At 48.3% G+C, this 27,503-nt stretch overlaps 2 protein-coding genes and 1 long non-coding RNA gene across 7 annotated transcripts in view; 1 reads left to right on the plus strand and 2 right to left on the minus strand.

Moving 5' to 3' along the window:
* ZNF592 (zinc finger protein 592) overlaps nt 1–9,937 on the minus strand; it is a 48,790-nt gene extending 38,853 nt beyond the window's left edge. The window contains 1 exon segment of the mRNA XM_053888643.1: nt 9,266–9,937. The gene's annotated coding sequence lies outside the window, so the exon portion shown is untranslated.
* Nucleotides 1–27,503, minus strand: part of SLC28A1 (solute carrier family 28 member 1) — a 233,135-nt gene that overhangs the window by 162,183 nt on the left and 43,449 nt on the right. The window lies entirely within an intron of this gene.
* LOC109273497 (uncharacterized) lies at nt 10,027–27,039 on the plus strand. Of its 3 annotated transcripts, none has more exons than XR_002083085.2 (5): nt 10,027–10,170; nt 12,805–12,978; nt 15,176–15,316; nt 25,359–25,483; nt 26,743–27,039. It is a non-coding gene; the product is annotated as an uncharacterized LOC109273497 (long non-coding RNA). The 3 variants fall into 3 exon arrangements; XR_008416871.1 differs by lacking the exon at nt 26,743–27,039 and adding an exon at nt 23,313–23,478 and having other exon boundaries at nt 25,359–25,809; XR_008416872.1 differs by lacking the exons at nt 25,359–25,483; nt 26,743–27,039 and adding an exon at nt 15,912–16,698.

The following is a 27,503-nucleotide window of genomic DNA, read 5'->3' on the forward strand; positions in this document are numbered from 1 at the left end:
CAGAAACGCCAATCTCAAAACATAACTTGTACCAAAAGATCACAGAGAAGCTGATGATACCAAAATCACTCCTCCACTGATCTCATCTTGGCAAAAGCCTTTTTAAAAACAGGCTAGAGGCCTAATGAAACAGAAACCATTTAGAAATAAGTATTTCCAGTCAATTAATTCAATCCAAATGGGTTTGTGAGTCAAAGACAATTTGTTTTGAGAAACAGATAAAACTATGGAGACAGAAAATGAACTTGAAAGAAGGTGATCGAACAAATGGATTTCAGATACTCCTCTGGTATGTGTGTAGTTTCGGAAGAAAAGCCAGGAGTACGGACAGCCGCTCTCAGACAGCAGAGCAGGAAGAGAAGAAAGGCTCCAGTCCCGGGTCACAGCCTGTGAGCGCAGGCCCGGTGCAGGATACGACCTCACACCACCAGGCCCATCGACCTCCTGAACCTAAGGAGGACCCTTCCCTTCCCCTTTCTCCTACTTACACCCACCTGCTTCCAAAACTCATCTGAAGCCACGGACAATACTTTGAGCTCTACCAAGTCGGGAGTGCTGGACGCCCTTGTCAGGGCAGCCACACAGAAGCTGGGGAGCATCCTGCCATGGCCACGTCTCCCTGAGGTCATCTGCTCCACATCCTTACCCTTGTCGCCTCTTTCCTCACCCCCTCAGACGCTCCCAACGGTCATCCCGCGTGTCTCCCGAAGACCAGTCTTCCCCAAACACCACTTTCCTCAGGTCACTCACTTTTCTCAACAGCCTCATGTGGTTTCCTCTAGCCTACCACAGCTCCAGCCTCGGGCCAGGCTTTTGACAACGTTCACGTGCTAGGCCGAGGCCAAGTCGACTGACTTTATATTTCACCAGGTGCTTCTGCACCTGCCTCAAACCACCAAATCACGGCCTTCCCCTTCAACGCAGCAGTAAGAGAGAAGATTGCAGAGACCGATCAACCTGAATCAAGTCTCTAATCAACGTCCCCGCCGAGAGCATCCCCACTCTCCACACCATCCACGCCCGTTCTTTCCCTCCAGCTTCTAGCCACACCGTCCTTTCCCGCTCCGTTTCCACCACACACACACACACACACACACACACACACACACACACACACACTGTGCTCACGCACGCACACGTACTCATTCCGTAATAGTAACTGTGCACCTGCTATGTGCCAGGTCCCTGTCCATGAGGTGCTGACATTCCACAGGATGGAGACACACAGACACTGACAGGCAGATGCATGATGTCAAGGAGCCCTACAACCTTCCTCAACAGGAGCTCCTCAACTGAAATCAGAAATCGGAGTAACTGCATTTTCAATTCTGAAAAAAGTGAGAGAGCAAGCCAGGTGAACAGTGGGGAGAAGAGGTTTGGGGCAGACAGAAGAGCAGGTGGAAAGGCCCTGAAGCAGGAAAGTGCCTGGCGCAGGCAAGGAGCCCACACCAGAGTAGAGGGAGCCAGAGGAGACGGGGGAGGAGGCAGACCACGGAGGGCCCACGGCAAGGGCTGACTCTTGCGCTTGGAAGGAAGGTTTCGGGAGGATGTGGAGAGAGGAAACACACTCTGACTTACACTGGAAAAGAATCACCCCCCCCGCTGCCTCTCATTTCAGCCATCTATCACGAGGAATGAAATTATGGCAGATTTGTTCTCCCCTTGAACGTTCCAAAATTTTCCAGTGAGTATTGTATTGTTTTTTAAATGAAGGAGAAAACAATCTTCCCAACCCTTTAAGACTCGGCCCAAAGTCCACGTCTGCCTCAAGGCCCCCCTGGCCCAGGGCTAGGACTGTGCCCATGCTGCCCCCTCGGCCCCAGGACGACCGGGGTGACCCCATAGTTAGCGGGACCTACACGCGGCAACTCGTGTGCATGGAAGTTTCCGGTGCTGCCCTCGCTGCTCTCCTGCCATGTGGGAGTCTGTCCCTTCGGACACTCTTGCCCCCAAGTGCCTGCCTGGGTCCCAGTCTTCCTCTCAGTTGACTTAATTAATTCTTGGTAATTAAAGCTACTATTTGGTGATGAACCGCTAAGAGTCTGACCTCTCCCAGGGGGGTGTAAATATTTTAAAAGGGGAGTCCAAGTGGAAATGCAAAAGCCTTAGACTCGGAGGCCTGGGGCTGTAATGATGGGACGACAGCACTGGGTGCATATTTTGTGGGTAGCTGGCTACCTTCTGCTGAAGGGTTCAGGTGCTTGAAGAAGCAGCAAAGGGAGACAAGGGAAGAAATGAAAGATGAGACTACATCATCGCAGCCACCTCCCTCCTCCCAGAGGGCCATCCAATCCATTTTGGGTACCAGAGAATGTTCCCCAGAGGTAACCCCAGCCATCTCAGAGGGGTGGCCTGTGTGAAAGTAACCACCACCCTCAGAAAGAAAAGCCCCCTCAAGACACGTCTGGTCTGGAAGCAAAGTGTTCTCTAATTGCTTTCAGTGGGGGAACTCCTTGAGGGCAAAGTTCATCTCACATGAGTCTTTTATGTGCCACAGGGCGCCCAGCTCTGGGTTGGACCCAGGGTAGGCCTTTCATAAGCAACTGGAGATTACTGATCGATGATGGCCCAGTTGCAGAAAGACTCCACAGGATTTCAAATACAAGTAAACATTCGAATTAAGAATAATGGTAGAATTAATCACACATCTAATATTTTTAAGGGCCTGAAGATTTATAGCCTTAATGAAGTCGCAGACAGTGAAGTGGTTTTTACAACTCGGCCGGTTCAGCTCAGGTCTGCAGAGTCTGTGTAACAAGGCAGAGAGCAGCCCCTGCCCGTGCAGACGAGAGCCTCGACTGGGCCAAGCCCCAGAAGAATCTGAACAGCTGCTCACTGCCCACCCCTGGGCTCCCTTCTCCTCTGAAAATGCCAAACCTCTGCCTCAGACGTGTTCTCAGGCCCTGGAATAACCCTGAGAGGCCTGCAGTTACAATGGACACCTGCCTTCAAAACCTCTCTCGGGTCTCGCTCTGCCCTCTGGCTTGCTAAGAAACAACTTCAACTTTAGCAGGTGAATTGGCAGGGAGGAGTAGAACCCTGTAAACCGCAAGCCGGGGAACACAGGTGGAGCCAGAACCCACTCCACCAGCTCACGTTCAACTCCAGCCTGCCAAGGGCAGCGTCGGTAAGATGCTCCTATGCCCAAAGGCTGGATGAAAATGAGGAAGAAGCAGCCACCCCTCCCCCGCGTCACACCCAGAATGACCTGAACCCCCAGAAGCAGGGAAGTCCTAGGAATGCACGTGAGGCTCACACACGGGAACCCCTGTCTTTACAGTTCCATGACCCCCCCCCCGCCGGCCCCGGTCGTAACACCAAGGCCTCGAGCATTCCCCCCCCCCCCCCCCAAATAGACATGCGGGAGACTGAGCCTGTGGACCACGGAAGAAGGCCTGGAGGCCGCACCCAGAGGAGTGATTTCTTTAAAAGCATTCCTGAAGAGGGGACTCCCTCCTTTCCTTTCCGAATCTCCTGGACACTCACTCCGTCTGTTAATTGTGCTCTATCTTCAATAAACTCTGCTTTCACCTCCAAAAAAATAAAAAATAAAAATAAGAAAATAAAAGCCCTCCTGAAGAAAACACCCAGCCAAGTCACCCTCCAATCACTCCTCCCAGATGGCTCGGCCCTGGCCCTCAGGGCTCAGGGCCCCTCCCAGTCAGAGGTCCCAGCTTCACCTCCCCTCTAACAGAGGCACCTGCCCCGAAGTGAGCGGGGAGGGGGGGCTTGGAGGGACACAGCCCCGGGGAGTGTGAGTTTTTGCTTTAGGGCCTTCAACGTTTATCTCCCAAGTGAAAATAGACTCACTGATTATTTGTTTTTGTAAAGATGATCTGTAAATCTGTAGAAAATTCAAGTGACAGGCAAAACTAGAAACAAAAGTAAAAAACCGCCAGACCCCACACCACTCAGAGGGAAGGAGATCTCACAGTAAACTCTGCTCTGCGGACAGGAGGGGGGTCCATTCTGAGGCAAACTGGAGGGTGGTAGGTCTTGATTCTCTGGAGAAGCCTGGAGATTTAGTTGTGCCCAAGGCCACCTCTGGACTTCTCAGAGCATTTTCCGGGGCAGGTGGGGAGGGCGCCCTCCAATCACGGTAGAGCCCTCGCAAATAGAGGTAACAAAGTTATACAGACCTGAACCCCCGCATCCCCACATGCTGACTGGAGGCCTGGAGTTAATCTGTTCAGCAGAGGTACTCCTTTTCCTCACTCAATATTGTGGCAGTCTCTCCACAATCAATCACCAGCATAGACAACATCAGCCTTCTCGTCCCCTGGAATGTGTTAATGAGAAAAGCGGCCACGATTCCTACTTGGTGCAACACCTTCAGAATCTCAAGCGGAGAGTGTAAAGGACTTACCCAAAGTCATACAGTGAACAGAGGACAGCCCAGAAGTGCCGACGGGTTTGAAGAATGACTTTGTGGTGACACCAAACTCGAAAGGTGTTCATTAACTTTTCTTCGAGTCATAAAAAGGATCAGATATGTCATTTCAACACACATACACACTTCCCACTTCAAATAAAAGTCAACGGTTGGCTGAGGCAGCACTCTCGTCTCCTAAAACATTTCTTAAAATTAATTAGCTAATGGATCTCACGCCCAACACTCCTAGAACATGAAGGGGGAGAACACTGGACCAGATGCCCAGAAATGGAAACAGACACAGATTTTCGTGTACATGCAATCACTTCACCTCATGGATGTCAACACTCAGAATTCTCTCCTATTCAGGATGTTCCTAATTTTGTAGCCAAAGAAAAAGTCAAAACCAAGTTACGTAGAAAGACAGAGTTGGAGACAAAGATCTAACACAAACATTAAATTATTCAAATGTTAACCGTGGTTCTAGGTTATAGGATTTATCAGTCAGTTGTGTTTCTTTTGTATACCTGCGGCCCCTAAATTTTCTACAGGAAAGTGCTTGTGTAATTATTTTTAGAATTTTAAAATAAAAATAATTAGTCCGCAACCTAGGTTGGCCTATTTGGATTTTATTTTTCACTACAGAAAAGCACAAACTCAAAACTCGAGGGGATCCACCACTCTTCCCAGTTTTGCACAAGTGGAGACAAGTGTGAGAATGAAACCCAGACCCCGCGAAGACTCACTCCGGTCCAGTAGGAAAGCTCACCGTGACCAGGCGGAGTAGAGGGCAGGCATTACCGCTTTCTTATCCGTCTCCAACGTGTAGGGAAGATGAACATTCTAAACTAATCTCTCCTCAAGTGCAACCAAGAGTTCACAGACCTCTGCCCCCAGAACAATTTCCAACGCATCTGTCCACAACCACCCTTTAGCTTCAAGACTACCCACACCACTTAGAATCTGCATACCGCTTCTAAGGAACCCCCTTTTCCGGTATTTTATTTCGAAAAGAGTTATTCCTCCTCTTCCTTAAGATTCACAAACATATCATCCAACCCACAGGATACAGAATCATCCATTCTATCAATGAATAATCATGGTCGGCCATGCTGTACGGAGCTTAAGTAAAGATTATGTTAACAAAAAGGATGGGTTTTCATGGGCCTGAGGAAAACAGACAGGAATTGAGGAGCAAGATTTTGTTAAAATGTCTCAGCCCTGGCCAGAGGGGGTGGGGTGCGGTGGGGAGGGAGATGGCCAGAGGACAGAACATCTGTCATTCCGCAGTTTCATTTCTCATGGCCAGTTAATACCCTGAGTTTATGCATCAGTCTCTTCCAAGTTTGGTTAGTGAGTCAGTCTGCCTGGATCCAATCAGCTCCAAGTGCCTTACAAAACTGAATTTCGGGTCTACAAAACTGAGAACCAGATCCTGAAACATAGTGATCCCACCGAAATAAAGCCACCCCCAGGATGACATCTGTCTCCACTCTCTAACTCCAACACCCGTCATGGTGTGTATTTGATGTGTCTAATACTCTCTGATGTATCTAATACTCATCTAATACCCTCCATGGCTTGTAGGATAAAATCCAAACTTGACCCGCCTTTCACAGCTCCAACTCAGCTTTCCAGCCTCCTACCCAAACAAGCCAAGCCTCTCAAGGCTCCATGCTTTCATATATAGCTCTCTCTACCTAGAATGTCCTTTGGCCAGTCTTACTTGCCTACAAAACTCCTTTGCTTCCTCCAAAGCCCAGTTCAAAATTCACTTCTGCCCTGAAGCCTTCCCTACTCCCCCAGGCATTTAGTTCTTACAGCTTATAACAGCTAACTACAGGTGCGTTAGAGAACTTAAGTACATTGTGCTTCATCTGTTTCAATATCTGACCTACCTCTGGATACCCTGAACTTCTGCAGAGAAGAAACTCACTTTGTATCCATAAGTCCTAGCACAGTGTCAAGAATGAAAGGTGAGATCAATGTTGAAAGGTTGATCAGGTGGAACACTGGCATTGAGTCGTTTGGAGGAAAAGGGAGGGGAAAAGAGTCTCACAAAATCTGAGAATTAAATTATCCGTATAGTGAATCTCATCCAAAGTGACCGCAATATGGTTAAGAGGCAACATGAAAGTTTTAAAAATTTAAGTAATAATAGCAACTAACATTTGAGGTGAGCGCTATGGCTTTGGTTAATTTGATGCACACAACAGTCCTGTGAGGTAGGTACTTTTATCTGCATTTAAGCTGGGTAAAGCTTGAGGCCTTTCCAAAAAGGAAACTGAGGCACACAAGAGATCAAACTCAAAATCATTCCCTTAGCAAGTGGCAGAAGCAACCGGTAGTCTGGTTCCAGAGCCACTGGGCTCTGGGATCAGGAGGACCTGGGTTTGAATTCAGATTATGTTACAAATGTGGTTTTTGGGTAAGTCATCTAACCCCTCAGGACTTGTTTCCTGTCCCTTCTGCGCTCGTGTCTGTAAAGGGGCAGGACAAGCCCTTTCTCTCAAACTGCAGAGGAGTAAGTCAAATATGATGTTTGCCAAAGTCTCCCAAATTGTTTCTCCCGTCTAGCAGGCGCTCCATAAATGCTAACTCGTCTTCCTTTCCCTTCCTAAAAGCTGCACAAAGTAGACTCTGAGGGAAAAGCTCTCTCCTAAACTACTCTAAAGGCTTTTCGCTTTTCTGAGGCAGATCAAATAGTTAGGCCCTCAACACAGAAAGCCTCGCCTTACCTGCTTATCTCAAAGTCCATTCCCCAGACAGAGGCCAGAGACCTTTTAGAATGTAAATGTCATCATGTCAATCACTTAAAACCCTCCAAAGGTCCCTAATTTCACTGGAGATACAAACCAGAGTTAGAGGGGGGAGGCAGTCTGTCCGCAGGGCCCCCTGTGATCTCCCTCACCTCTCTACAGACTTACCTCCCCTCTCCTTTTCCCCCTCCAGCCACACAGGCCTCTTTCGCTTCCTCCAACTTGCCAAGCTCCGTGCTGCTCCACACATGGTTAACTCTTAACCCTCCTTCGGGTCTCACCCAGACGTCACTTCCTCAGGGAAGCCCTCCCTAAGCCCCCAAATCAAATCAAGGCCCATTACTCTTACCACTCTCTTCATCTTTCCTTCCTTGTGCTCATCACGGTTTGAAATGATTAGTTTACCACTTCCTTCAGAGTTGTATTCAAAAGACACCTTCTTAGAAGGCCTTCCCAGGGTACTTGAATGCAAATTCAACCCCCACCCAACATCTCATATCCTCCTTCCCTATTTTCTTTTTATCCTTTAGCATTTAGCCCCTTTTAACAGGCTTTTTTTTGAACTATATCCTTTACTTTCCTGTCCTCCCTCCCCCTCTCCCCTCTCCGCCCTGAAATGAAAGCTCCAGAAGGGCAGTTATTTCTGCTTGCTTTCTTCACAGCATCGAAAACAATGCCCGGCACATGTTTGTTGACAAACATTTGGTGCTGAATGAAATTTCAAGATTACTTATTATTGGGCTTTCTCACTAGGCTACAAGTTCAAGCTACAACATATCTTTCTGCTTTACCACCATCCTCCCAACACCTAGTCCCGTGCCCGGCACGTAATAAGTGCTCAATAAGAATTTACTGACTGAATCAAAGCCACGACCATTGGGAAAAAAATGGGCAAAATATGTGTGCTGGCACCATTAGCTTCCTCCTCTCTTTCACTGTGTGATGTACCTGTGAGTTTGAGGAAACAGACCCATGAAATCCCAGCAGGCACCCACCAGGCCAGGCATCTGTCTGTCCACATCCTGTATGCTCAGCCACACTGTACACACAAGCAGATGCACCCTACAGGCCGTACATGAACACAAAGCTGAAGGCAAGGGGGCCAACCCTAGGCCCAGCACCCATCTCACCCCCAAGTCCTATTCTAGGCTAGTCCTGGGTGCCAGACATGCTTCCCTGGGTGGGCCGGTGGATTTTTTCCAATCCAGGACTTTTAATGCCACCTCTGGCCTACTCAAAAAAAAAGTTAAAAATCCCTGAGCAGCTCCAATAATCCTGGGGTTCTGAGGAACAGACATACCTAAGGTCGTATGGACCCCTCCCCCTCACACACGCTGATCCAAGGCCAGGAGGCCATCTGTCCAGCAGACGCTCCCCTGTCCTCCCTCGGGTCACATTGAGCCTCCCCCCCCCCCCCAAACACACACACACACACACACACACACACACACACACACGCACACACAGGTTGGCAGGAAGAGCCCCTGCAGAGAGATAATTTCCACCCTGATCAACAGGCCTGGTCGCCCCTTGAGGACCCCCAACTCTGGAGCAGGAATACCTGTCTGCTCCCGGAGAAGCCTCCCCCAGGATCAGAACTTGGGCGGAGGTGGGGGGCAGGGACTGCGGGGCGCCCCAGAGGGTCGGTCCCCGAAGTGTCCGCCCCAGGACGGCGCCAGCTCTCGGCGCGGCGGGGACGGAAGGGCTGACAGGGCGTCCCGGCGGGGCCAAGCGGCACCGTTATCCGCGCCCGGGCGGGGGGCCGCGGGCTGTGGCCGAGGGCGGCCGCCCGTCCCGCGCAGGGGAGGGCAGCGGCCGTGCCCGGGGCGGCGGCGGCGCGGCGGCGGCGGCGGCGGGTCGCGGCGGCAGGGGGCAGGCGGCCCCGTCGGCCGGGGGCGGGGTGGGGTGGCGGCCGCGGCCCGCCAGGCGGCGGTCGGGGGAAGTGGCTGCCTGCCTCGCCTCGGGCGGCGCGCAGGGTCCGCCCGGCTGCAGGGCCGCGGCGCGGGCGCGGGCTCGGCCCCGGCTCGGCGCGGCCCCGGGCGCGGGCTGGGGCGGCCTCGGCCTCGGCGGCGGCGGCGGCGGCGGCCCCGGCCCGCAGGCTCCCCGCCCGGCCCGGCCCGCGGGGGGCGCTTACCTGGCGGCGGCGGCGGCTGCAGGCCCCGGGCTCGGCCGCGCGCGTCGCCAGCGCCGGCTGCGGGAGCCACAACATGGCGACGGCGGTGGCGGGCGGGGCTGCGGCTCCGGGGGCGGAGCGGGGGCGGGAGCCGGCCTGGCGGCGGGACCCGGCTGGGGCCGCGGGCGGGGAGGGGGGGGGCGGGGTGGGGAGCGGGCGGAAGGCGGCTCGGACCTGGGCGCCGGCCCAGGGCGGCGCGGCTGAGGGGGCTGCCCGGGCCTGGGCCCGGCCTCCGGCCTCCCGCTCCCGCCCCGCGCTCCCGCCCGAGGCGGGCTGCGCGGCGCGGGCCCGACGGCGGCGGCGGCGGCGGGGCGGGCGGGGCGGGGGCGGCGCCAAGCGGGGCCGGACCCCCGACCCCGCGCGCCCCGGCCGGGCCCCCGCCCCCCCCCCCTGCCCCGCCCGCCCAGCCGAGCACCGGGGAGGCCGCTCCCCGCGCCCTGGGCCTCTCGGCCTCCGCCGCGCCTCCCGGGCGGGGGCCTTGGGCAGGCGCCGCCGTCTCCCGCTAGAGGGACCCGGGCTGCCTCCGCGGCCGTGTCGCCCCAGCGGACGGCGAGCGCCTCCGGAGCCGGGACGGCGTCCTCGTCACTTGGGTCTGGCACGTAGTGGGGCCTAGCGAGGGGCTGCACATGGAGGGACGCCGCGGTGGCGCGGGCCAGGCGTTCAGCGGGTGCGCCCCAAGGGTCTGCGGGCCGCGGGGACTTGCTGGCGGCGGGCCTCGGGGGGGCGGGGGAGGGGGCAGGCTGACGCGTCGCCTCTGGGAGAACCGGGAGACCCGCGGCGAGCAGAGTTGAGGACCGGCCAGCGGGGCGTCCCGGGGCTAGACCTGGGAGATGTCCGAGTGACTGGGGGAGCCCCGGCCGTGCAAGGTGAGAACTCAGAGACGCGGGCGGAAGGCCAGGCGGGTGACCGGCGGGACCTTCCCAGAGCCCAGCGCACCTGGGAACAGGCGGCGTTGAGGTGGCAGCTAGGTCAGGGTGTCTCCGACCGCGGACACCCACTGCTGAGCACGGAGACATTCCTTCTGAAGAACCAGGAAAGAGGTGCCAGTTTGCGAGAGGGGCGGAACTAACTTCTAGCCGGGGCCCGCTGTGCGCCAGGCACCGAGCTGAGCGCTCGGATAAGGAGTGCGCGGCGGCGAAGCGGTGAAGGCAGTAAAGAGTGATCTTTCCAGACGTTTGGCAGTGAGCCGGAGAGGCCTGTAGCTCAAGAGGTAGTAAGAGTAAAGGAGACAGGTGATTTCTTTCTCTTTCCCCCACCCCAGCCCCCTCACCCAGCATGACGTGGAGCTCTGAAAAGAGCTGGGGGGGGAGGGGGGGATAAGAGATGGGGTCATTAACGGCGCAAGATCGCAGAAAAGGAAAATGAGGAAGGGGTGGTGGAGAGGGAGGAAGAAATCAGAGAAGGGACACACCTCTTCCTACAAGACTTCAAGGATGCATGCATAAACAGAAATATTTTGAGATGGGGAGGAGGCCTCCTGAGCCCTGCATGTTTCCATGCATCAGCTGCCTAGATGACCCTAAAGTCATCCATAGGCCTTCTGAGGTTACTGCCCTTTCAGACTTCAGCGCAACTGGCTCAGATCCCTATTCCTCTTAAAGTGGGAAACCCTGCCTACCTGCCAACATTTCCAATTCTCCTAATTATCCTATTGCTCCAATTATTTCTCCTAATTTACGGTTCTCGTAATTATCCTATTGGCCCCAATTTTCTGTTGCCGGTATTCCACTGTGCGCTTTTAGGAAATTTGTCACTATAGCCTGGGTACCACCCCATCTATATTCCCCCCAGATATGGCACCATATGTGAAAACAAAGCACCCAGTGTTATATGACTGTTAAATAAATTATGGTTTATTTGTAACCATTAAAAATCACGTTGAAGAAAAAGATCGACGATATGGAAGATATCAGCAATTGAAAGGCACATCATAAGATAATACTAGCTTGTAATATATACACATACTATGCGTATCACGTATAGATATCATGCTAGATTTAAAAAATGGGATTTTTATTTTCTGTGATGTCTTCTTTTTCTTGTTTTTACAGTACATTACTATTTCTCTTTAAATCAGGAAAGGTGATATTTTAAAGCATTTTTAAGAATTTTTTTTTTTTAAGATCTTTGCGGAGTTGGAAAGAGTTATTAGGAATCAAGAAAGGAGGGGAGCCTGGCTGGCTCAATCAGAAGAGTATGTGACTATCCATCTGAGGGTCATGACTTCAAGCCCTACCTTGAGCATGGAGCCTACTTTAAAAAAAATGAAAAGAGGAATCAAGGAGATTGGAAAGGGATCTTTGAAGGATGGAAGGGACTTAGGTCAGCACAGATGGGCTAGTTGAGGAGGCTGCCTTAGGCAGGAGGGACACAAAATGAGAACTGGAGGGAATAGTCCAGTAACAGTAGCAGGTCAGTTTCGTTGAAGCATAGGATTCAAGGGAGAGAAAAGTAGGAGACCCAGTCTGGAAAAATAAGATGGGACCATAGTCCTAAATGCCAAGCTGAACCCTTTGTGATTTGTGGCTGGCAAGAACCACTGGACCTTGAGCTGTGCAGGTGATAAATGTCAAAGTAAATTTTCCTGTAACCTCTTACTTAATGAGGTTCTGGATCTCAGCCCTTCTATCGTAATGATAGTCGGACATGTGATTGACTCAGAGCAGTGAGGCAGGGGCAACCGTATTTTGCATTCCAGCTGCTTACAGAATGAGAATTGGCCCTGGCTTCTCTGCCTGTTAATCACTACAATTTTTATTCACAAGGCACCAGATTTTCAGAGAGAACAGATTAGCAAAGAGCGAAGCTGAAAGGAAGAAATGTGCACCTTAAACCAGAGCTTTTTTAAAAAAAAAAAAAAGTTTTTTAGAACTTTCTACGAGTTCCACAGATAAATGAGATCACACAGTATTTATCTTTTTCTCTGACTTATTTCACTTAGCATAATGCCCTCAAGGTCCATCCATGTTGTCACAAATGACAGTATTTCCTTCTCATATTGCTGAATAATGTTCTTTGCCAACGTTTTTGACTCTGACCTTCTATACGAAATATATTGCACATCTCAACCCAGAATATACACACACATGTACACACCTCCGAGAAGTTTCATGAAGTATTACTGTTACTTTATGCACTGCTGGCTGAGACTTTCAACTTCATGATTTTTATTTCTTTTGAAATACCGGTCAGAACCTACTACATTGATTTTATAACCCACTACAGGGTTACAAAATGCTTCAAAGGATGTTGAAAAGAGGCTAGACTATTCCCTGCTATGTTTGCAGTTCTCATTTAACTAGCCATACAGACTGTGCCCTTAAGTTTGCCATGTTTACATGTCCCAGAAATCAACAGGACAGGTGAGACTCTCGGGATGTGGTGGGGGTGGGGATAGAAGGATTGACACAAGCCATGTTTATATTCCTCTTCCCTTCTTAGCAAATATTTCCTGACACCAGCATCTCTCAGCAGCTGTAAATGTGTTCTTCTTTGTCTAGCCTGAGATACAGATTGAACTTCAGACAAGGCCGGACGACCCTGTAAACCAGAGACAACTTTTCATTTGAATGAACAGAATCACAGACTACAATGAAAGGGGGAAAAAATGTATCTTGACTGTGACAGTACATAAAAGCTGTCTTACTCACCACTGTTGGAATATCATAGAGACAGTAAGTACCACCCCTTTCTTCAAAGTCCAGAACCAATGAGGAGATGAAAATAACTCCATCACCAACAGAGCTGAACTGAAGAATGTGGCTTAGCTGATGACCCGTAGGCTTTTTAAGATTCCCTGAATTAAAATTCTCTCCCCCAAAACTCCAACCTTCACCTTGAGGGGGCCTAGCCACTTTAACTGTGTCTGCTTAGAGAAGATTGCACTCTCTGAGGGCAGGCAGATCCAAATTCACCAATTAGGTAAGTCGCTCCTTTTGGAAGACCCAGGATAAATTCTCTCCTACCTGACCTCCTATGAAAACAAACAAGCAAACAAAGTTGGGGAATAAGGATTTATCCCTGCCCAAACAAACTGGATCTGACTCATTAGTTTGGCAGTTGAATGGGAAAGTGTATTAACGCAGCGAATTATAAAAAATGGCAAATACATGCCTTAACATTTCATTTTCACTTAAAACCTATAAGGAACACCCATTTGCCAATCTTTTGATGCGAGCCAAACCTTTTCTTTGAGGAACAGTGCTGATTACAGTTTTCTTGAGCCCTATCTCACATAAAACCTATCTGTGGTATATTTTCTGTGCTTTCCAATTTGTTTCTTTAAAGTTGACTAAGGACTTGGGACGCCTGGGTGGCTCTATCTGTTAAGCGTCTGACTTCTGCTCGGGTCATGATCTCACAGTTCATGGGTTCGAGCCCTGCCTTGGGCTCTGTACGGACAGCTCAGAATCTGGAGCCTGCTTCAGATTCTGTCTCTCCCCCTCTCTCTCTGTCCCTCCCCTGCCTCTCTCTTTCTCTCTCTCTCTCTCTCTCTCTCTCTCTCAAAAATAGATAAACATTAAGAAATAATTTAAAGTTGGCTAAGGACTTAAAACATCTTGAAAAGCAATATAAGTGGAGGCTTCTTCTTTAAAAAAAAAAAATCCTTTGTAATTGTCTCACCCACACCTGGTTTGACAGTTTTCAACTGGTCATTAGCTAAACCTTCAACTGACATTTCATAGAAACAACTCTTTCTCTTTATACACACGCTTCATCAGTTTGTGTCACTTAAATTAATTACACTCTGGCATACAGTTGTCATAAGCAAGTTTGGGACCAAACACAACAGACTCCCGTTAGGCATCTAACTCAACTAGTAGGAAGAAGTGTGTTGGAATTCCACAGATGAACTCATTAATCCAAAGCGTTCAGCAGGTCACAGGTAGTAGTCATTATGTTCAATCAGAGGGAATGGAACGTGTTGATTCCAGAGAGTCCATTAAGAGAGCCATTAATGCTCATAGACCAGTATGACCGACTCTGTATGCGTATATCTTAACATTCTTCTTCCGTCATGGATCCATTTTATAATCCCCTCAAAATCACTGTCCCTCCATTCCCATGTGGCTAAACATGGCTTTAAATGGTTTAAGATTGGAATGGCTATCAAAGAAATTCAAATGGTAACATCACATACTGCATTAGCAAACTATATGTATCTTAAACACTTTCCAGTGCTAATAAGATGGTGTAATTGTATTCAGGAAAAGCTGTGGCAATGTGAATTGGTATAATCCTTTTAAGAAGCAGTTGACGCTACTTCTGAAGAGCCTTAAAAGAGATATGGCTCCCTTTTGATTCATCAATACCACTCCTAGCAACTTTTCCTTGGGAAGTAATCCTCCCCCAAAGAGAACGTCCACACTCACAATATGTGCTACTGCCTTTTTGTGATAGTGAAAGTTGAAGTAATTTACGGTGTGTAACATTGTGTAACTTACCACTGAGTAAGCAGAAAGGGGTAACTTGGAAAACACTTAATGACATATTATTTGGAAAAAAGATACAATTTGTTCTACCATACTAAGAACCTGAAACGGAATTGTATACTTTAACCGGGTGAATTCTGTGAATCGTATCTCAACTTTTTAAAAAAGATACAATTCTGTATTTTTGCTTTTGTATCAGCCAAGATCAGCAGGAAACAGATGGCCTACTCTGAAATGTGTAACTGAAGAGAGTTAATGAAGGGACAGTGTGCAAAGATGTGGGCACGTTTGAGGGAAGCCAACAAGGGGCAATGAAGCACCCCAGGGCTAGCAAAGAGAGGAAACCCAGGGCTACGTGAGAACAATGGCTGATGGAAAGGGAAGGCCAATAGGAACGTACAGGAATACAGCCCTACCCCTGTCTCTCTCTTGCCCTCAGATCTCCTGTGCTGCCTCCCACTGGCTGAACCCAAGAGGAAGCCTAAGGGCAAGTGAGCCCTGATGACATCGTCCTTCAAGGCCAGCCTCCAGAAAATGATGGAGGGTAGATCTGGAAGGACAAAGGCACAATATCTAACAGGTATGTGATCCTATAACAACGTAAGAACCGTCTAAGCATATGGCCAAGGATCTTAAGGGAACCCAGAAAACCAGGGTTTCCAGAGATTAAAAAGTGAAGGTAGCTAGAGAGCAGGGAGGGTAGGTGGAGGGAAGAGGAAAGGTTGTTAACTGAGGCTGAGACAAGGATGAGAGGCAGAAGCAGGCACATCTTATTTTATTTTATTTATTTATTTATTTTTTTTTGCCAAATACTTGGCTGGAGACTGAGCTCTGGAAGAGATTAAAAGGAGAGACAGGAGCTAAATTAGACTAGAGTGCTGGAAATTCTTCCCCTATTGGCTATTACCCTGTATTTCTCCTTCCTAGCTAAACTCCATGCCTTCGACAAATAATTGTTTAGTACCCATCATGTGCCGGGAACTGTTAGGCCCTGGGGATTGAGGAGGGAACAAAATTAACATCCTTGCTCTCCTGCAGTTTACATCCTGGTGGGGCGGAAAACAGACCATAGATAAGTAAATATGTCAAGAGTGATAAGTGTTATAAAGAAAAACATGGGAGAGCAGGGAAATAAAATTCTGCCCATTCCACATCTTAAAAACCTCTTGGTTTAGACCACACACGCCCCTCCACACACACCAGAGCTCCTGAGTTTATTAAGCCGTGCACATCTCTCACCTGGACAAAGATCGTGACACCTTCCTGCCCCCAGCACCTTCCAAGCAGTCCTCCACTCTGCCGTGAGAATCTTCCTGAAATGAATCACGTCAGTATCCTGCTTAAAACCCTCCAAGGCTCCTGTTTGCTTACAATGTGGAAAACCATCTCACCTCCTTACAACGACGGACCTTTTTGAATCTTCTCGGTCCTTCATGCGCCTCTCCCTCTCCCGCTCTCCTTTTCTACCCACACTAATTATCTGTCACGCCACACTGTCTCTCATTCCCATATCTTTGTTCATGCTGCTCTTTCCACTTACAATGCCCTGCCACGCCCTCCACCTTCTCCCAAATTTGGCAACCCTGTCCTGGTTCTTTTAACCCCATTAGCTGTCACGTCTTTGGTCAAACTTCCCTGCCCTTCCCAGGTGTGAGGGAGCATCTCCTAGCTCCCTCCTTCATGTTATCAGTGTATCTTATAGGTACCTATGAATATATTTATTATACCATATAATCTTATTTCTTAGACTTCAAGATGCTTTGGTTTAAATATAATCCATGGGTCGAACCCCTTCATTGGTTCATGCCTGACCCTCTTTTGTTACTGATCATCCACTGTAAAAGTTAGAATTGACAACTTACACATATCCCCCCCCAAACCCAACAGTTAATCTTATGTTTATTATTTTCTTGCTCCTAAAAATAGTTTTATCTAGAAAATAAATATATTATCAAAAATTAATTTTAAAAATTACCCTGACTCTGATATCATGTCTATGTGAAATCTAAAAAACAATAGATGGGGGCGCCTGGGTGGCGCAGTCGGTTAAGCGTCCGACTTCAGCCAGGTCACGATCTCGCGGTCCGTGAGTTCGAGCCCCGCGTCAGGCTCTGGGCTGATGGCTCGGAGCCTGGAGCCTGTTTCCGATTCTGTGTCTCCCTCTCTCTCTGCCCCTCCCCCGTTCATGCTCTGTCTCTCTCTGTCCCAAAAATAAATAAAAAACATTGAAAAATAAAAAATAAAAAATAAAAAACAATAAAAAACAATAGATGAACAGGGGCGCCTGGGTACCTCAGTCGGTTAAGCATCCAACTTCGGCTCAGGTCGTGATCTCACAGTTTGTGAGTTCGAGCCCCATGTCGGGCTCTGTGCTGACGGCCTGGAGCCTGCTTCAGATTCTGTGTCTCCCCCTCTCTCTGCCCTTCCCCTGCTCATGCTCTGTGTCTCTCTGTCTCTCAAGAATAAATAAATGTTAAAAAAATGTATTTAAAAAAATAGATGAACAAACAAAAAGCAGAAACAGACCCCTAAATATAGAGAAGGAACCAGTGGTTGTCAGTAGGGCAGGGGGAGGAAGATGGGCAAAATAGATGAAGGGGAGAGAGAGGGCCAGGCTTTCAGCTGCGGGATGAATAAGTCATGGGGACGAAAGGGACATAGTCAATGGCATTGTAATAGCCCTGTGTGGTGACAGATGGTAGCTACATATTTGTGCCGAGTGGAGTGGAGTGTAGAGTTGTTGAATCACTATGTTGTCCACCTGAAATTAATTTCACACGGTGCACCAGCTACACTTCAATTTTAAAAATTACCCCAGCTTTATAAAAATTTAAAGTTAAAAAGTCTTGCTTTTTACAAAGGTTGAAGGGCGCCTGGATGGCTCAGTCAGTTAAGCATCCAACTTCGGCTCAGGTCATCATCTTACGGCTCTTGCGTTCCAGCCCCTCCTCAGGCTCCCTCTTGTCAACATGGAGCCTGCTTCGGATCCTCTGTCTCCCCCCCTCTCTTTCAAAACTAAATAAACATTAAAAACATTTTTTAAAGTTGAGATTGAATGTGTTTATATATACTTAACAGCTATATATATTTCCTCTTGTGAAATATCTGTTTGTATCTTTCTGCCCATTTTCTTTTTTTTTTTTTTTTTCGTCCTTTTCTCATTAACTTTCCAGATTTCCTTAGTTCTTTTAATAATCCTTTGCAGTTTTTCCCCCCTTAGAATTCATGTACACAGAATAAGTTTAATTTCTAGAAATTTATGTCTATATATTTACATAAACACTTAAGTATATATTTTTGTGTATGCAAACCTGCATGCATATTCCCAAAACATGTATTTTAGTTATTTTCTTTACTTTTTTTAATTTTTTAAAAATATTTATTTTGAGAGAGAGAGACAGAGACAGAGCGCAAGCGGGGGAGGGGCAGAGAGAGGGGGAGACACAGAATCCGAAGCAGGCCCCAGGCTCCAAGCTGTCAGCACAGAGCCCCATGCGGTGCTTGAACCCACAAACCCTGAGATCATGACCTGAGCCACCCTATGCCCCCAGTTGGTTTCTTCATTAAAGAGCATTGTGCCCTACATAATATCCTGGGACTTCTTTTTTACTTTCCGTGTTATTTTGTTAAGATTTATCTGGGCCTGCTGCATGTAACCGAGTTTATTTGCATTGTGGCCGCTGTAGATTGTTCTGGAGTGTGAATATACTAGTATGACTTTGCCTCTCGATGCAGAGGCTCTTGGCACCCTGTGTTCTTCCCCTTGGCCCGTCTCAGGTTTTAGGCAAACATGTGGTGGCCAGTTTCGTGAGCTCCCAACACGGACAATTCCCGATGCGAGCGTTAGGCCTTGGGTGTCTCCAGTTTCTGCTTCAGGCCCTTCTGTGCCACAAGAGCCTTCTCGGCAGCCCTGCAGGCGCAGCCTGAAAGTGAGGAGAGCTAACCCTCGACCAAAGGGGGGATGTGAGCCAAGAGATAAACGCCCCAGGCTCCCATCCTTCGGATGAACAATTCTGGGAGGCATTCTGTACACCTCTCAGAGGCGTCCGTGGAATCTCATGCCCCGTGTCAGCCTCCCTTCCTGCTCTGCCTCACCCTTCTCTCCTTCCCTCCCGAGGCCCGAGATCACTTCCCAGATAAACAACCTGCACCCGAGTCCTCGACCCCATCTTTGCTTTTGGGGAACTCAAACTAATACAACCGATGCTCTGATCATGGACGTTCGCGTTGTTGCAGGTTTTTGCTTTCGCAAAAGTGCTGCCAAGAAGATGTGTGTAAAACCCACGGGTGCACAAGGGCAGGAACTTCTCTTGTGTATTTATGTAAAGTAGAAATGCTGGGTCAAAGGCTAAAGTCAACTTTCAACTCTGCAGTTTCAATTCCAAACCGTTTACCAAAGTGCTTTTTACCGATTCACGGTTTCAGCGTCATCTATGGGAGCCCATTGTTCCCCCACATCCTCGCCAACACTTGGGATTGTCAGATTTCTTAATCTTCACCACCCAAGTGGCTATCAAACGGAATCTCACTGCGGTCTCAATTTTTACTTCTTGACGATTCATGAGATTGAACCTGTCTTCATATATTTATCGACCATAAATGTTTCATCTTCCGGGAAATGTCTATTTTGCCCACTTTTCTACTGGTTGATTGTCCTTTCCTCCTTAATTTTACTAATTCTTTTTTGTTTTGTTTTGTTTGTTTTTATCTGCTGACGTAATCTCTACCCCCAACGTGGGACTCGAACTCACAATCCTGAGATCAAGAGCCACACATACCACAGGCTGAGCCAGCCAGGTGCCCCTAATTTTACTAATTCTTGGACAGTTACAGTCCCCCCACCCCCCTTGGCACTCAGGTGCTCCTAATTGAATTAATCATAGTCTTTACCTGATAAGACCTTTTTCCTGGTTACAAAATTAAGGCATGCTTGTTGGAAAAGAAACACGTAAAGAATACAGACACGTTGGGGCGCCTGGGTGGCTCAGTTGGTTAAGCGTCCGACTTCGGCTCAGGTCACGATCTCGCGGTATGTGAGTTCGAGCCCCGCATCGGGCTCTGTGCTGACTGCTCAGAGCCTGGAGCCCGTTTCAGATTCTGTGTCTCCCTCTCTCTCTGACCCTCCCCCATTCATGCTCTGTCTCTCTCTGTCTCAAAAATAAATAAATGTTAAAAAAAAAAAATTTTTTTAAGTAAAAAAAAAAAAAAAGAATACAGACACGTTGAGCTTAGAGAAAGTCTGCTTTGTATTGGCTCCATCCCACCTCTAAGTGGGAATAACTCCCACAAATGTGTCATCCCTTATTTTGGGGACTTTGTTTTCACATATGTCTCCCAAACTAGACAGTTTCCCACAAGTAAGGACTCTGTTGTAGTCATCCCTGTATTCTAAGCCCCAGGCAAAGTCCTGGCTTAGATCAGGAATGTAACATATCCTTGTCAAAGGAGCTGACGAAAGTGTGTTCGAACAGAAGTTTTAAAGGTACAAGACTTCAGCCTGGCTGGACAGATGATTCAAGTCGGAGAAAAATGGAAGACAGGTACTGGTAAAACGTCCTGGGGTTTGATTACTTAAAGTCTCAGCCGTTGGGCCGAAGTGTTTGATTCTTATCTTGGAGGCAGCCAGCTGAGGAAGCACTCGAGCCTTCTTCAGGTGCAGGGAAGTTATTTGTTCTTACGTTTTTATCAGCAGCAGAATTAAAACATTGACAATCGAGTCATCTAACGGCAGTGCACCAGACATAAGGGAGGCGTTTGTGGAAAATAAAACCAAAGACAGAGAAATGAATGAATCAAGAAGTTAGGAACTTTTTTTTTGGGGGGGGGGGGACAAAGACTCCTATGAAAAATTCACGAAAACTACACCTTCCTTCAGAAAAATAGACATAGACCTCAGCCCCTGCCCTTTAAGAAAGAAAAATAAGATTTTATTTTTAAGTAATCTCCACATCCAATGTGGGGCTTGAACTCACAACCCCAAGATCAAGAGTCGCACACTCCACCAACTGAGCCAGCCAGGTGCCCCTGGCCCCTGCACTTTATAAGAACCTTTGATCAGTGGGTGATTTTTTTTTTAATGTTTATTTATTTTTGAGGAGGGAGGGGCCAGGGAGTGGGGAGAGAGAATCTGAAGCAGGTTCCACGATGACAGCACCGAGCCCGAAGCGGGACTGAAACTCACGAACTGTGATACCATGACCTGAGCTGAAGTCGGATGCTTCACTGATGGAGCCACCCAGGCGCCTGATGATTAGTTGGTTATTCTCAGAGCGAGAGATTAAGAACCTGAACCATGGCGACAGTACGTGTCCATTCATTCAAGCATGGTGGTCCGTCTCCTACTATATGCGAGGCGCCGTAGTGTGCTGGGCACACGCACCATCCAGTTTGAGGCATGGAGTAGCGTGGCATGGGGGTCAGCAGCACAGACTCTGGGCCCCGCTGGCTGGTTTCAAACCCCTGCCAGGTGACCCTGGCTAATTTGCTAAATCCACCTGCACCCTGCAGGTGTTTCACAGAGATGGTACCATCTTCACCCTCATCATTAAGAGGATCCTACATCCCAATAAAACACTTAGAATTCAAGGCATGGAGGGAGCCCTCGGCAGAGCCTCGAGGCAGAAACCGGAGCGGAGAGCGAAAGGAGGAAGCACAGAGCGTGGGCTCGAATTCAAGATCTTTGGCCAAAATGGAGGAAGGAAGAGAAAGCAGTAACTAGAGGGGGAAGTGAGGGCAAGGAAGATTTTTTTTTTTTTTTTTAAGATGGGCGAGATCCTAAATGCTGCCGGAAGGAAATAGTGGAGTGGGAGAGGCTGAAGCCAAATCACTGATGATCTGTTCTTTCCCCTAAAGGTGCCCAGGTGGCAGAGAGGAAGGTTCCAGGGCAGAGGTGGAGGGTCTGGCTTTAGCTGGGAAGCCACTTCCGCTCATGTGCTGGAGGGGAGGAGTTTATTGCGGTGTGGCTGCAGGTGCAGGCTCGGCCAGGGAGGAGGAGTGTCACCATACCACCTGTGGTGGGGGGAGGGGGGAGAAGGGGCTGGCAGGAGGTCTGAGGACAGAGGACAAGTCGTGGCTTTATTTTAAAGAGGGGACAGGCAGTGAGCAGAGCAGGTGACAAGATTGCCAGAGATCATTCAGGGCTCATGACTTTATAGGGATTCCGATCTGCCTGGTTGGGAAACTTCGGGAGGTCATCAGAGCTACGGGGCAAGAAATGCATCTAAAGAAGGGGCGGCGAGGGGCGCCTGGGTGGCTCGGTCGGTTAAGCATCCGACTTGGGCTCAGGTCACCATCTCACAGCTCATGAGTTCAAGCCCCACATCAGGCTCAGCGCTGACAGCTCAGAGCTTGGAGCCTGCTTTGGATTCTGCGTCCCCCTTTCTCTTTCTGCCCCTCCCTCGTTCATGCTCTGTCTCTCAAAAATAAACATTAAAAAAAAATATTAGAAAGAAAGAAAGAAAGAAGGGGCGGCGGGTGCTGAGTGAAGTCGGGAAGAACGGGACGGACAGGCGACCGCTGGATTTGCCAACCGGCCGGTCGCTGCTCAAGCAGTGTCTTGAGGGTCACTATAGCGTCAGAGCACATGACACATGACAGAGAAGAAAAGAAAGAAAGAAGAGCAAGGCAGTAAACTACCCGCAATCCAAGAACTGATGCTGAAATGAAGGGGAAAGTAAGACATTAACCAGAGAAAGAGTCAAATGAGGCATATTTTTCTTTCTAAAAGTCAGGAAAGGTACACATATTATATACATATGTATACATATTTTATATACATATACATATATATAATTTTTTAAGGCAGCTATTGTAGGTGCTGGCAGGAGAGGGAGGAACAAGGCCCCAGGCCCCAGAGGTATGATCAAGCATAATATGGTAATAAACAGCTCCTCTGGGCCAGGTGTTTTCCATAAGACCATGTTCTCCCCCCCCATACAGAGGCTCAGAGAAGTTAAAGGCTCCCCCTGGATCGGGGAGAAACAGAGTCTCGAAGTTATTCACCCCAAATCGCACTGCTAGCGTGTGACAGAGCCAGGATTTAAACCCAGGTCATATGACTCCAAAGTGCCAACGCTTACTGACCCTACACCACAGACAGGAAGAAAAGCTGAGACTCCTGAAGAGGAGGAGTTATTTCTGCCAGCGCCGAGGAAAGGAAAAGACTTGGAAGAGATGTGTGTGCTTGAGATTTGTGTTTATTTAGAATTCTTCTCCTTCCCACTCACATGGAGAAGCAAGCATAGAAGCATATGGACTTTTAAAGTTGGCACGATTGAAAAAGCCTCGCTTTATACATAGAGGAAAACTTGAGCCAGAGAACCGAGCCGACCTTTCTGTAGCGAGAGAATTCGTTGGCTGTGGCCGAGAAAGTTACAGTTGAAGACCCAGGACAGTTGTGTGACCAACTGATTCACCCAACCCTCTACCCAGGTGGTTGCTTCGTGGAAGAAGCGATCCTCCCTTAACTCGGGAGAACGGAGGGGAAACAGTTTGCATATGTTGACAAGCTGTTTATTACAGTTACCGACTTGAGGCATTTTGTGGTGTCTTTTTCATCTATCAATATTTTCTGATAGGTGATTTCAAAGTAACTGCCTAAAGGACAGACCTCGTTTCTTTTTGCCAAACTTCCACATGCGGGGAACACGGAGAAAACCAAAAACAAACCAGAGCCCAGAGGGAAGTGTGTAGAGTTATGTTCAGGTCGCAAGTCAGGGCCAGAGACAGAAACTGAGAGCTGTGGTAAGTATCTGGGCAAACAGGACCCAAGGTCAGGACACAGGGAGCAGACCCTGCTGCCTCACCACAGTGCTAGCCCCAGAGGTCACACCAAAGGCAGTGGAGAAAACGCCAGGGTTCAAAGGCATCTAGCAAACCAGGAAAGCACTGAAAAAAACAGCTCTGAGCAGAAAGGAGGTAGCCGCCTGACCCCACTTGCAAACTAACCTCTATATGCCCACAAATGCAATTTAACGAAAAAGGTTTTTTTAATGTTTATTTTTGAGACAGAGACAGAGAGAGAGAGCATGAGTGGGAGAGGGTAGAGAAAGAGGGAAATGAGCTCCAGGCTGAAGCAGGCTCCAGGCTCTGAGCTATCAGCACAGAGCCCGACACGGGGCTCCAACCCACAGACTGTGAGATCATGACCTGAGCCCAAGTCGTACGCTTAACCTACTGAGCTACCCAGGCACCCCTGCAAATGCAATTTTAAATCATCTAGAAGCCCTATTAAAACCAGTGAAAAGAAACAAGTGAAATCAAATTTAATATATTTTCTTTAACTTAATATATCAGAATTACTATTATTTCAACTTGTAATCAATATGACCAATAGTTTAAATTCCTTTTGTCATGCTAACTCCTCAAGATCCAGAATGTGCCTTGTACTAATACATCTCAATCCAAACTAGCCCCCCTTTGAGTGCTCAGTGACCCATGTGGCTACTGGCCTTTGTGTCAATGAACACAGGGTTAGAGAAAACCATACTTAACATTCTGGCATTGACATATTTTCCTTATATCGTGTTTTTTTTCTTTTACCTTTCTTTCTTTTAAAACATGTTGAATTGGGGAAGGGCTGGGTTTTTTCTAAGTCTATATAATTTGAGAGATAGAGAACATGCACAAGTTGGGGAGGGGCAGAGAGCGAGAGGGAGAGAGCGAGAATCCCAAGTAGGCTCTGCACCATCGGCAAGGAGCTAGATGTAGGGCTTAAACTCACGAACCGTAAGACTGTGACCAGAGCTGAAGTTAGATGCTTAGCCACGTAACCGACTGAGCCACCCAGGCACCCCAGGGCTGGATTTTTAAGGAAGTGGGAGAAAACTTAGATCCTGAGAGTCTCTAGTTTGAAAAATTTTTTTAATGTTTATTTTTGAGAGAGAGCATGCGTGAGCAGGGGAGAGACAGAGAAGGAGGGAGTCACAGAATCCGAAGCAGGCTCCAGGCTCTGAGCTGCCAGCACAAAGCTGGACACGGGGCTCAAGCTCACGAACCATGAGATGGTGACCTGAGCTGAAGTCAGACGCTTAACCGCCACCCAGGCACCTCTCTAGTTTGAAATTTTAAAGGTTTCCATTATGGCTCTCCTAATCCATTTCCATCCTATCCTTGAGAGATGACTTCTTTTTTTTTTTAAGCCCCATGGTGCAGAGAACTCCTTAGAAAGATAAAAAGACAGAAAATGTCATGCAGGTGGATACCTGCTACCAAGCATTCATTCCTTCTGTTCATTCACTAGTCCATATTGGTTCTTAACAGTTACTACACATCAACTATAGGTCAGGGACTGTGCCTGGGGTTAGTCTTCCAAGCATAGTCCCTGTCTTGTGAGAGAGACAGTTTAGCAGAAAACCCAGAGAAAACATTACAGTAAAATGTACTAAGTGTTGGGGCTCCCGCGTGGCTCAGTCGGTTAAGCATCCGACTTCGGCTCAGGTCACGATCTCGTAGTTTGTGAGTTCGAGCCCCGCGTCGGGCTCTGTGCTGATGGCTTGGAGCCTGGAGCCTGCTTCGGATTCCGTGTCTCCCTTTCTCTCTGCCCCTCCCCCACTCATGCTCTGTCTTTCTGTGTCTCAAAAATAAAGAAACATTAAAAAAAAAAATTTTTTTTTTTGACGTAGCAAGCATTGTGATAGGGGAAGTATGAGGAGCTGAGTGGCCGCCTGGGAGAATAATGGACTCCATCTCCGGAGATAAGGGAAGGCTTCAGGGGTGGAGGAAGGAAGGAAGATTGAAGGAACAACAGGTAAGCAACAGGGAGAAGGGAGGGCTGAAAAATGCTCGGGACCGAAAGAGCAGCTGTAGGGAAGGCCCAGAGGCCTTTTGTGGAACCGAAAGCGGTTCCCTGTGGCTGGGGCCTCTGGGGTGAGAGGGGACACTGGCATCAGGCATTACTCCTCGGGGCTGTGCGGTTAATGGTGGGAGCTACGAGGCAGGATGTTGACAAATTGGGAATAGGCCGGCCCAAGACAGGAAGTACTCCTCCCTGAAAATATTCCTTCGCCAGTTCAGTTCAAGTTCACTGGTTACACACTCAAATGGGTTAATGAGCTATTCTTTCTTTCTTCTTCTTTTTTTTTTTTTTTTTTACTCTTTGTGTTTTCAATTCCAGTATAGTTAACATACAGTGTGATATTAATTTCAGGTGTGCAATAGAGTGATTCAATACTTTCATCCATCACTCAGTGCTCATCATGATACGTGTACTCTTTTTTTTTTCTTTTAAGTTTATTTATTTACTTAGAGAGAGAGCGAACAGGGTAAGGGCAGAGAGAGGGAGAGAGAGAACCGCAAGCCGGCTCCACATGGACAGTGTGGAGCCCAATGCGAGGCTTGAACTCACGAACTGTGAGATTACAATCTGAGCCAAAACCCAGAGTTGAACGCTTAACCAACTGAGCCATATAAGCACCCCTCTTTTTTTTTAATGTTTATTTATTTTGAGAGAGAGAGAGAGGGAGGGGGGAGGAGCAGAGAGAGAGAGAGAGAAAGAGAATCTTAAGCAGGCTCTGTGCTGACAGTGCAGAGCCCGACACAGGACTCGATCTCACAAACCATGAGATCATGACCTGAACAAAAATCAAGAGTTGGACACCTAACTGAGCCACACGATACACATACTCTTAATCTCCTTAACTATTTCCCCCACCCCTTCCACCCCCCTCCCCTCTGGTGACCACCCGTTTATTCTCTACAGTGAGGAGTCTGTTTTCTGGTGAGCTGTTCTTTTTTTTTTTTAATTTTTTTTTTTTAACGTTTATTTATTTTTGAGACAGAGACAGAGCATGAACAGGGGAGGGGCAGAGAGAGGGAGACACAGAATCCGAAACAGGCTCCAGGCTCTGAGCTGTCAGCACAGAGCCCGACGCGGGGCTTGAACTCACGGACCGTGAGATCATGACCTGAGCCGAAGTCGGACGCTCAACCGACCAAGCCACCCAGGCGCCCCTGAGCTGTTCTTTATAAAAGCAAGAGTTTCTCGTACAGCGATTACTCTCTTGTCAGATTATGTCAGGCTATGAAGACTTCTTCTTGATTCAGAAAACTGAACGCGGTTGAAGTCCCGTGTAATAGAAGTCATATAAAAGTACATATAAAATACAGGCGTGGAACAGTGAACGGGTGTTAGCTCTGCCCCGGGGAGGTCTGGCTAGGCTTCCCACAACAGATGACACTTAAACAGGGTCTGGAAGAAGAAGAAGCATAGTCAGGCCTCCAAATGGACGGACATTCTGATAATGACAACAGTATTTACTAAGTGTCAGGAACTATTTTTGTGGTTTGCATTCTAAGCTTACTCTACCTCCAAAATAATAATAATATAATAATAATAATAATAAAACACTAGATACCACCATCCCTGTTTACAGGTGAAGAAACTGAGGCACAGAGACGTAAAGACCCTCTAACGTGACTTGTCTAGAGTCACACGGTTTGGAAGGGGTATAGTGTGGCTCCAGAGTTTACCTCATTAACCAACCCCCCCTCCCATCGTATTTGAACATGCCTGGATTATAGGGTGAGGGATTAGCAAGGAACGTCAGATCAAACCGGTGAGGGAAGCAGTGGCCACATCAGGCAGAGTTTCAGCAGCAGCCCCTTGAAGACAGGTTACATAGCAGCCTTTAGGTAAATGGTTTTTTTTATGACTTGAGTGCATATATAAACGATTGCTAATGATCATATTTTTGAATGTGGTTGCATTAAGAGAACATTATATCCAAATCCAGATTTACACAAACCGCATTTCCAGTGGTGATTCACTG

The sequence above is a fragment of the Panthera pardus genome, unplaced genomic scaffold (genome assembly GCF_024362965.1).
Source record: "Panthera pardus isolate Hobbes unplaced genomic scaffold, ASM2436296v1 HiC_scaffold_23, whole genome shotgun sequence".
NCBI classification, from domain to species: Eukaryota; Metazoa; Chordata; class Mammalia; order Carnivora; family Felidae; genus Panthera; species Panthera pardus.